Source organism: Rhipicephalus microplus, chromosome 3 (genome assembly GCF_043290135.1).
Source record: "Rhipicephalus microplus isolate Deutch F79 chromosome 3, USDA_Rmic, whole genome shotgun sequence".
NCBI lineage: Eukaryota > Metazoa > Arthropoda > Arachnida > Ixodida > Ixodidae > Rhipicephalus > Rhipicephalus microplus.
This window is the reverse complement of record NC_134702.1, coordinates 254,157,757-254,168,837: the sequence shown is the minus strand read 5'-3', so window position 1 is coordinate 254,168,837 and position 11,081 is coordinate 254,157,757.

Here is an 11,081-nt window from a genome sequence, read left to right as displayed (position 1 = left end):
TGTAGTTGCGTTCGGGCTTGCTAAGAGAACGGCTTGCGTACATTACGACATGTTCTTTGTTGCCAGAGCACTGAATCAGAATGACCCCGATGCCGACACCACTTGCGTCTGCGTGAATCTCTGTTGGTGGCTAAGGGTCGATGTGCTGGAGCATTGCCTGTGAACTTAAGAGAGATTTCAGCTGGTGAAAAGTGGCACGACAATCAGGAGTCCACCGAAAGGGAGTGCTATTGCGTAGGATATTCGTCAGGGGGTAGCACATATTCACAAATTCGGGAATGAACCACCAAAATTATTAGTAGAACCTTATGAAGCTATGAAGCCGTTTCACAGATATAGGCGGTTAAAATGAAGCAATGGCTGCTGTCTTCTGTGGTCGGGTCTTATGCCATCTTTATCGACGAGATGTAATAACACTAAAGTTTGGAGCTGTGCAAAATGACATTTTTTTTGGAATTGAATACAAGCCCAGCCTTTTTAATACCGTCGAGCACGATATTCAGACGAGTGTTGTGCTTCTGCATTGTGCGCCCAAAACTCACGTGCTCGTCAAGGTAGCACATACAAATATGCCATTTGAAACCCTGCAGTATAATGTCCATGACTCTTTCGAACGTTGCAGGCGCATTACGTAGTACGAATGGCATCACGTTGAACTCGAAAAAGCCATCTGGAGTAGCGAATATTGTGTTTTTCTAGTTAGCTACGTGCATCGAAATTTACCAATAACCAGATCTTAAATCAACGAAAGAAAAAAATGGCATATGCCACCTACAGTGGGAATCGATGATATGCGAAGCACGAATGAGAAAGGTTGAGAAGCCATTTTAAAATCAGCACAACGTTACGAGGTTAAGGTAAATAATGCCATACATGACTTCTGTGTCATGATTACCGCGTTTGAATGTGTCTTTTACCTTCGTCATCTGTTCACGTTACGTGATACTAAATTTAGTATATGTGGAGCTAGCAAAACGACCGCGAGCATGCTATGAGCATGGTATGTTGTCATGTTCTTACATGACATGCGTCTCATGATTATCATGTTTCCACCAGTCATATACCTTCGTCATCAATTGACGTCAGGTAACACCAAATTTGGTATATGTGAAGCTTGTGAAACGGCCGTGAGCGCATCATGAACGGTCCATTATACACCAATGTAGTCCACAACTCCTTACGGAGCTGACGGAGGCCCATCGCACGACTCAGCTCCTCCGTCTCTTTCGCATACGGTCAAGTCGCGCACTTCTCTCCACCATTAAACTCTCCCCTCTCTTGCCTCTTCCCATCTCACTGCCCATCCCTTCCCACGTCTCTTCCCTTCCAGCCATCGATCCCCTCGCAAAGAATATGCTTCCCGAACACCACCCCTCCAGCAGAGCAGCGCGAGCCTCCGCGCTCTGGCTTAAGTTCGGAAGGCAACCCAACGTGGCCTATGTGGATGCCGCCTCGTATCGCCAATACGCAGTCCACGCCCTCGCAGTCACCGACAACTACCTCCGACCTATCATTACCGCCTCCCTCTGTACTTCCACCTCTGTTGAGGCTGAAGAGGCAGCTATTGCCCTCGCCATTACACAAACCTCAGCAGAATACATTTTTTCTGACTCTAAACCCGCGGTATACAAGTACGCGGTAGGACGGGTGGCACCCCCAGCCACACGCATCCTGCGGTCTAGCACCATTTCCTCTCACTCCATTTATATCATCTGGGTACCCGCTCACGCGGTTCATCCAGACAACGAGGTGGCCAATTCTATCACTCGCGATTTGACCGACCAAGCAAGTCCGCCTCCGCCCGGGATGAATACGCGAGACGCGCTTCTCACGTACCACGACGTCACATTGCACTACCGCCTGTCCAGCCTCACCTTCTCACCATCACACCAATCCCTTTTCAGCACCAACAAAACCTGTGGCGTCAACTTCAGGCCCACACCTTCCTTACTCCTGCACATCTTGCCCTCTTCCACCCCGGAACGTATTCGCGGGCCTGCCGCTTATGTGGCAGCTCAATCGACAACTATGAGCTCATCTTTACTCCTGTCCGGCAAATCTGCCCCCTGCCTCTTGGCACCTCAGAAGCCAGCAGCAGTGGGAGGCTGCTTTGTCCTGCACCAGACCGGACCTGCAACTTCGGCTGGTGACTTGGGCGCAGGACGTCGCGGCTAGGCCCTGCCTGGACGCCACAACCGGCCGCCTGAAGGACGCCCACAACGCTGCTTTATAATTCTTTGAAATGTTATTTTGCTTTTTGGCCTTCTGATGAATAAAGTTTTTCACTACCACATCCAATGTAGCGTTGACGCGCGCGCGCACGCTGGGCACAGTGACGCTACGTTAGCAAACGCGAGCACTGTATAGTGTGACGCCAGGCGCGACTGACGCGACCAGCGTCCGTCGGCAGGGCCTGACGGCAACCGGCGCGAAATTCGCGCCGATGCGTTATCCAGAAAACACTCCGTCTCCCTCTTTTTGTGATGGAGGGACGCTGGACGCGCTGAAACGAGCATGCGTCAAAGCAACAGAGCGCAACGCGTCCCGGCGAGCATATAGAAGGACCAGAGCTTGCCGTCGAAACGGCGGCTTGACGCAATGAATTGTACGCCGGCGAGCACGTGCACCGCGTCACGACGAAATGTATTGGCGCCTTGACTGTGGCAGTAGTCATGTTATCACAGGACACACATCTCATGATTATCATGCATGCACCATGATGCAGTCACATACCTTCGTGATTCATTGACGTTGCATAATACCAAAATTGGCACGTGTGAAGCTAGCGAAACGGCCACGAGCGCATCATGAGTGTGGCATGTAGTCATGTTGTTACATAACACGCATGTCGTGATTATCGTGTTAGGGTCTGCCACTTGTGTTTGCCACGCAATCATGTCATACCGTACCAGTTTTGCAACACGTCTTGTGAACGAAACCACCGCAAGAACTACAAGACAATGAAATGTAAATCATGACATTCAATCATGACATATGTCAATATTTTCATGTTATGACTAACCAAATATGTTCTTTATGTTATGCGATACCCCGTTTGGTATCGATACCATTATCGAAACGGGCAGGAGAGCTTAAATTCTTAGGAGGCTATATAGATGGATAAATAAATGGATAGATAGATAGATAGATAGATATATACATACGCTCAAAGTCGCCGAAGTTCGCTAAGAAAGGCTTTGAATTCAATAGGAAGGCGAATGCAAACAGTCTGGGGCGTCACCAATGCGTAGTAGTGTATAGACGTACTTCTTGGTACCCCGCAGGGGCGCCTGCGCAAGTAGGCGTTTGGTGTGTAGCGACACCACGGACCCGAGCTAACGGGGGAGTTTCTACTCCCTCCCACGCCTAGCCGTGCGTGGCTTTGCCGTGTCCGGGGAAAACGGGATCCTGGGACCGGGCGAAGCCGGGTGATTGGACCTTAAAGGCCCCTCGGCAGAGGCAACACACCCCTTTGGCCCTGGCTTCACGTAGACGGCACCCCCGGATTGACCCACCCGGGGAGAATCGGCAGTTGCCTTTTCCTGTCTCCACCTCATATCTTCGTCTTTTCTCTCAATTTAAATCTTTGCTGTCCTCTACTCACTTCTATTGACTTCCGTGTTTCCTGGCGGCAAGGGTTAACCCTGTGTGGCTATCCTACCTTGTATACACCATATTCGGTTATAGTGGTGGCGTACAGCTGGCGTCTGCGGGGCCTGTACTTACAGACCCTGCAGCGTCCCCTTGTAGGACTCCATGGTGGGTGGCTGGCACCGCTGCCGAAAGTAAGCATTTACATATGGCTTGTCCCTTCCCCCACTGCCTGATCGCCCTCGAAAAAGAGGGCGCACCGATGATGTTTTCCAGTTTTTTGGTAACCAGAAAGTATTTTTTCCCCGATTCCATGTTATCCATGCTGACACACCCAGCAAATCAGTGCGAACACTTTCACCTTTTCTAGTATCAAAGTCTTTGACGGAAATCTTAGGCCCAGGATATAAAGCTTCGAGAATGGCAAGTGGTGACCTCCTGTTGGAGCTCCGCGACCAGAAACAATATGAAAAATTGCCTAAACTAGTGAAATTTGGAGATACCAAATTAACAGTAACTCCACACTGAACCATGAACACCACCCGTGGCGTTGTCTCAGATGATGACCTGTTAGGGCTGACGGAGGCTGAACTCCTGGAGGGTTTCAGCGAACAGAATATCATAAACGTAAAACGAATTAGCATGAGGCGTGATGGCAAAGAAGTCCACACTAAACACCTGATACTTACCTTCAATTCAAGTGTACTGCCCGACTCCGTTGAGGCTGGGTATATCAAGCTTCGAGTGGGGCCATATATACCAAACCCCCTCCGATGTTTAAAATGCCAGCGGTTCGGCACAGTTCACAGAACTGCCGAGGCCGCCTAACTTGCGCGAAATGCAGTGCTGAAGAGCACAGATCAGATGCCTGTGAAAACTCTCTTCACTGTGCGAACTGTAATGGGGAACATGCCGCATACTCGCGGTCATGCCCGTGCTGGAAAAAGGAAAAGGAAATTGTCACAATTAAGGTAAAACAAAACATTTCATTTAAGGAGGCACGAAGGCAGGTGTCCTGCCAACCAGAAACTAGCTTTGCCGAAGTAGCGCGTCAGGGGGCAGCGCCACGACGGCCCCTGGCGCCTGTCTGGCACACGCGTAGTGAGCCAGCGGTGACGCCATTCGCCCCCTCGGCGGTTGCAGCCAGTGCTGCTCCGCCATCCAAGAAAGACCCACCAACCTCCGGGCTGGGGGCCGCGAAGGTCTCGTCCTTTGAGGCGAGGCCCTCAAAACAAATGCAGCGCTCGCAAGAGCGCGTGTCCAGCGCCTCGCAAGAGGCAATGGACACAACACCGAGCGTGAGGGCGCAGCCAGCGCCTAAAGATAGGCGCGACTCTGTCGACCGATCCAAAAAAGAAAAATCTCGTGTCACGGCCCCTGGAAAGGGTCCGTGAAAAGGTCCGTGAGCTTACTTTCCATCCTTGAGCACAGAACACAAAACACACCTAAAATGGACACACAAATACTACAGTGGAATGCCAGAGGCCTATTTATTAACCTAGATGATATCAAAGACTTGCTTAATGACTATCAGCCAAAAGTGTTCTGTGCTCAAGAAACTCATTTAAAGTCGACTCATGTGAATTTCCTAAATCAATATGTGGTTTTTCGTAAAGATCGAAATGGTGGCGATTTCTCTTCTGGAGGTGTGGCCATCATTGCACAAAGAAGCGTAGCATGCCAGCACATTGTGCTACAAAGCTCTCTTGTGGTTGTGGCTGTTCGCGCTATTCTATTCAACCGTTTTATATCTATCTGTTCGATCTACATAGTCCCTGACGAACCATTAAATAAAACAGAGTTCGAAAAGCTTATTTATCAGCTTCCAGAACCATATGTGTTAATTGGATATTTTAATGCTCACGGTTTGCTATGGGGTGATACCAAATGTGATGCGAGAGGTCGTGCAATAGAAAACTTTCTTCTCGCATCTGGAGCCTGCCTGCTCAATAAGACAGAGCCAACATACTTCAGTACCACACACAATACATATTCATGCATAGATATAGCCATACGGTCACCGTCACTCCTACCTTACTTAGATTGGAAAGTTATTAATAATCCATATGGAAGTGACCATTTTCCAACTCTTTTAGCAACAAAACAACGGGATGACCGGCCGTCTTATCCCAAAAAGTGGAACTTTCATGTTGCAAACTGGGTGAAATTCAGAGAGCTATGTACACTACACCTCGAAGAGGTAGACCATTTGGAAGTAGAAGAGATGGCCAACTATATTTCTGAATATGTTCTTACTTGTGCAAAAAAGTGCATACCGCAGTCCAGGAATGATAAGGTTAACGCAAAGCCATGGTGGAATCGGGAGTGTGAAATTGCTAAAAAACGGCAAAACAAAGCATGGAGGGTTTTTTCTCGCTACCCAACAGCAGAAAACTTGATAACCTTTAAAAGCTGCAAAGCGAATGGCAGGCGTGTTCGCCGTATAGCCAAACGGGAAAGCTGGACACGCATTATATCCTCAATAAACTGCTACACAGACGTCAGCAAGGTTTATAATAGCGTGCATAAACTTAAAGGACAAGGCCGCAATCCCTTCCCTTTGGTGAATGACTTCGGTGATACAATAGAAGAACAGGCAAACACTCTTGGCGAACACTTCGAGAAAATGTCAAGCTCAGAAAACTATACCACTAAGTTCTTACGCCACAAAAGCATAGCTGAAAAAGTACCTCTGTGCCGGAACAAGCCTCGATCAGACGGATACAATAGACCACTAACAGTATATGAACTGAAGCTCGCCCTTGGTTCCTGTGGAAGTTTTGCTCCTGGTTCTGATACAATTACTTATGAAATGATCAGAAATCTCCCTGATGAAACCCTGAACTGCCTTTTAGCACTTTACAACAAGATTTTCAGTACCGGCAAAATACCCTCTGCTTGGAAAGAGGCAATAGTACTACCAATACTTAAACAGGGCAAGGATCCCTCTTCGGTAAATAGTTACAGGCCTATCGCTCTCACAAGCTGCCTACTCAAAGTGTTTGAAAAAATGATTAACCGCCGCTTGGTCTATTACTTGGAGTACAATGGCATATTGGACCCGTGCCAGTCTGGGTTCCGTACAGCTAGATCTACAACCGACAATCTTGTACTCCTCGAGTCGTATATACGTGACGCGTTTGTACACAATCAATACTGTCTGTCTGTTTTCTTCGATCTTGAGAAGGCATATGATACTGCCTGGCAATATGGAATCTTGCAAGATCTACTGTCTTTTGGAATATGTGGCAGGTTGATTACCATCTTAAAAGATTACCTGTCTGAAAGCAAGTTCCGTGTAAGAATAGGTACTGTGTTATCGCGCACATTTCTTCAAGAAAATGGAGTGCCGCAGGGAGGAGTATTAAGCTGCACACTATTTATAGTTCAAATGAACTCTCTTCGCTCTGTTATTCCACCGGCGATATCGTACTCTCTATACGTGGACGACATTCAAATTAGTTTCAAATCGTGTAACTTGACTGTATGCGAACGCCAGATACAGTTAGGTGTTAACCGACTTGCAAAATGGGCTGACGAGAATGGTTTTAAGTTTAACACTGACAAGACTACTAGTGTGCTGTTCTCGAGACGACGAGGTGTGCATCCTGACCCCTGCATACTAATGAATGGACAAAACATAGTCATCGCGAAAGAACGAAAATTCCTCGGTGTAATTTTTTATTCCAAACTCACCCTCATCCAGCACATAAAACAGCTGAAGTTAAAATGTCTCAAGACCATGAACCTTTTAAAGATTTTATCGCATCAGTCGTGGGGGACAGACAGGCACTGTCTCATATCTCTGTTTCGAAGCCTGGCTCTGTCACGCATAGACTATGGATGCATAGTATATCAGTCAGCTTCAAGGACAGCACTGAAAATGTTGGACCCTGTATACCACCTAGGTATCCGTCTGGCACTTGGTGCCTTCCGTACCAGCCCTATTCAAAGTCTTTATGCAGAATCAGATCAGTGGCCACTTGACTATCAGCACACGTATCTAGGAGTCAACTATGCAGTTAAGATCATGTCTCTGAAGCAGCACCCATGTAAAACACTTATGAACGATGTGTCTACTACCCAGTTATACCTAAACCGTCCTTCTATCGCCCCACCGTTTCCATTGGCAATAAGACCTGCAGTAGAAAAACTTGCAATTTTCTACAATGACTTGGCGGAAAGTGACCATGTCGAACACATCCCTCCCTGGCAGCAATGTCCAGTCACTTGTGACTGGTCTTTCAAAGACATCATAAAGGAAAATTGTCCAAGTGCACTCATTGAGCAACATTTCTTGGCCCTTGAACACAAATATCGTTCAACCGCGTTCTTCTCTGATGGCTCAAAATCTCAAACATCTGTATCTTGTGCAGCCTATGGACAAAAGTTCTCGGACACCAGAACCATGCATACACATACCAGCATTTTCACAGCGTAAGCCTATGGTATCCTGCTTATTATACAACACATTAAACAACACAAGATACAAAAGTCTACAGTGTACACAGATTCTCTAAGTGTTGTCAGGGCCCTGTCTTGTGGCAAGTACAGCAAGAACCCTACTTTCAACAAGCTCCTTAACGAAATCTGTGCAGCCTACAACCTAAAACTTTCTATTGTTATTTGCTGGGTTCCAGGTCATTCTGGAATTGCGGGCAATAAAATAGTGAACAAGAATGCACGAAAAGCCGCTGATCGGCAAACCATAGATATAACCTCTGTTCCGGGTGTAGATCTAAAACCTGTTTGACGTAGAGGTCTACGCAACCACTGGCAAGCTGAATGGGACAGAGAAGTCGACAACGAACTCCACCTTGTAAAACCCCAGCTGAGAAAAGTTATCCCCCCAAAACTAAACAGGTTCACCGAAGTCACTCTAACACGGCTCAGAATAGGCCACACTTATGCCACACATAAACACCTTTTGACAGGCACTTATCCACCTACATGTATACACTGTGGAGAGAGTCTAACCGTTGTGCATGTCCTCATACAATGTCCTGTGCTTCACCAAGCACGACTGATCCATTTCAGGGAGCTCTATCGATATCATATCCCACTTCATCCAGCGCTGTTTTTATCACTTGATGCAGTGGTTGACCTTAAGAGACTTCTTCATTATCTTGGGAAAGTGAAATTTTTAACATTGATATCATTCCATCCTAGACACCAGGCTGCGCCTCAAGTGTGAGGTACCCCCTGATGCATAAAAAGTATGTCTGAGCCTTCGCAGTTCTTGCTCAGGCAAGGACTTCAGCTGCGAGGGTCTTGGGCGTTGCAGACTAATTTATCAGCACGGACTTCAGCCAACAAAATGAAGGTTTTAGCAAAGTGACATTCCTTTTTTTAACAAAGTGACATTCTTTTTAAATATACTACGTTTTAGATGGTGCGTAGATAATTGTCTTAATTTTTAATCATGTTTTAATCATTTGTTTTAATTTTTAAACTAATAACCGAAATGAAACAACACTTGCACTGGCGCTCTTTCGCCTTAAATGCCCTTGCGCCAATAAAACGTAACGTAATAATAATAATAAGTACTTCTTGGTAACGGAATTCGGGCGGCGATAATCTATACAGAATATCCAAGCACCATTTTTCTTCTTCACAAGAATAACTGGTGTGGTCCAGAGACTCGCGAATTCTTGAATCAGCTCATTCGTTAGCATCTATTGCTCTTGATCATTAATAATGTTGCGATCTGATGGTGCCATTCTAGGTTTCGGCCGTATGGGCTGTGCCGACGAGGTGTTGATCCAATGACGTATCCGAGAAGCTGGAATTGACGACATTTGGCTGCTTTTCGTGAAGTCGAACACCTTAGCGTGCTTGAAGAGGACGTCGAGAGGGGTGCGATACTCACTTTGCCTTAGTGACTGGCTGATCATTTGTAAAAGTTATGATTATTTATAATGTTGATGAGTGATTTGTAGGTTTTAACATTGCGGAACCACTATATGAATATGAGACGCCGTAGTGGAGGGCTCCAGAAATGTCGACCACCGGGGGTTCTTTAACGTGCACCGAAATCTGTGCACACGAGCCTAGAGAATTTTCGCCTCCATCGAAAATGCAGCCGCCGTAGTCTGGATTCGATCTCCCGGCCTGCGGGTCAGCCGCCAAGTATATAAGACACTAGACTTCCGCGGCGGGGCGCATATTTGGAACGTTGGGAGGCTACATGTCTGTTCTCGTCCGCATCATCAAGTGCAACAAACGTCGCAGAGGATTCGGGTTTGTATACAACAATATTAATGCCACTGGGCAACAGTGCAGGCTCGATTAAACTGCTCATTGCCCACTCTATGTGCTTCCGTTAACTACGGACACCACAAAATCAGGAAATAAAATGTTTTTTTCACACAGGCCAAACTAATTGGTTTGAGCGTGGCGTCTAATATGGCAAAGTCGTTAGAAGGGCAATTCAGTGAAAGGCACATGGCAGAGCAGGCAGGAACGACCATGTCCACGGAGTCAACTAACGTGTAGTCATCAAAAGATGAATTCACCAAGAGCCCATTAGGAAAACATCAGTGTACGGAGAGATTCCCACGTCTGCAGTGAAATGTTGCTCCACGCTCTCGCAAAAAAGCCCATTCCCAAAATAAAATCATGCGTGGATTGCGCAAGTACAGCGAATTCTGTGGAAGGCACTTTGCCGCACAAGGACGCATTGGCAGTACAAACCCTCACAACACACAACGCGTCCTTACTCACACCACGAAATGTCACACCACATTTTAAACAAAACATCCCCTGTGGCCCAAGAATGCTCTTAAAATTTAAGCTCATCACACAGATAGTCGCACCTGTACCTACAAGGCTGATTGCAAGTACGCCATCAGCAAGCACGAAAACTTTGTTGTTTAGCATGCATACTGACGGAGGAATATCTCTTTATAATGCCCAAGATCTCGCAATGTCTTGCCATTGGCCGCAGCGACTAGTTTTTTTACGGTAGTGATTGCGTGTGATGCCGCGGCAACGGGGATCGTGAAGTACTAGCAGCTGGTCAAGATTCGATCGGAGGCCGGCGATGGGTAGCGGAAACCGGCAGATGTGCGTGATGGTCCTGACATTGAGTATACCTGCAGTCAAAAGGCTGGGTGGCCGCGGGCAACTGATCTCGCTGGTATGAAGAACGGAAGTTGCAAAAACGCGATACATGACCTGTGACACCACAGCTTTAGCACAGGGGGAGAGGTCGAGACGCTCGTGGCTGCTCGAAGCACCCAGTCCTCTGAGTAGGCCTAGGATGGTAGTAGCACTCTTTTACGTGCACCGTAACCAGCCGACATTTGCTGAGAGGAACGAGGCGGGCTTAAGCGGCGTTCGTCGTTGGATGCCATCAGATACGAGATACCAGATTGCCGTTTGCCTCTGTAGAATTTGTCGATATCTGCTCAATTAACTGATGGTTGTCATGAAACAATAGAAGGCGGAGGTTGTGCGGGTTGTTATTCTCGTACATCGCCGCTATGAAA